Source organism: Oryzias melastigma, linkage group LG18 (assembly GCF_002922805.2).
Source record: "Oryzias melastigma strain HK-1 linkage group LG18, ASM292280v2, whole genome shotgun sequence".
Lineage (NCBI taxonomy): Eukaryota > Metazoa > Chordata > Actinopteri > Beloniformes > Adrianichthyidae > Oryzias > Oryzias melastigma.
In genome coordinates this window covers 3,207,040-3,207,356 of record NC_050529.1, presented here as the reverse complement: position 1 = coordinate 3,207,356, position 317 = coordinate 3,207,040, and positions in this window count along the sequence as shown.

Below are 317 nucleotides of genomic sequence, written 5' to 3'. Positions count from 1 at the left end.
CTGTCCAGCACTACACCTGAAAACAATTAACACAGAGCGACACATAAAGATCCACAGAGAAACAGCAAGGCCTCACTCTGACACAGAAATAAAGCCCAAAAGACATCAAATAAAAGGAAAACTAAACTTGTGAGGCCACAGACAAACCAACTGTGATGTAGTAGCTGTTAACTGTAAGGCTGTCACTAGAAAAAGCTTATAGAGACAGTGATGCCCACAGAGCTGCATGAGGAACAGAACAGAAAACCTCAAAAGTATCCAGCAAAGAGAAAAAACAAATTCTTAGCAAATTGGCTGAAACCTCAGAGCCAAAAATC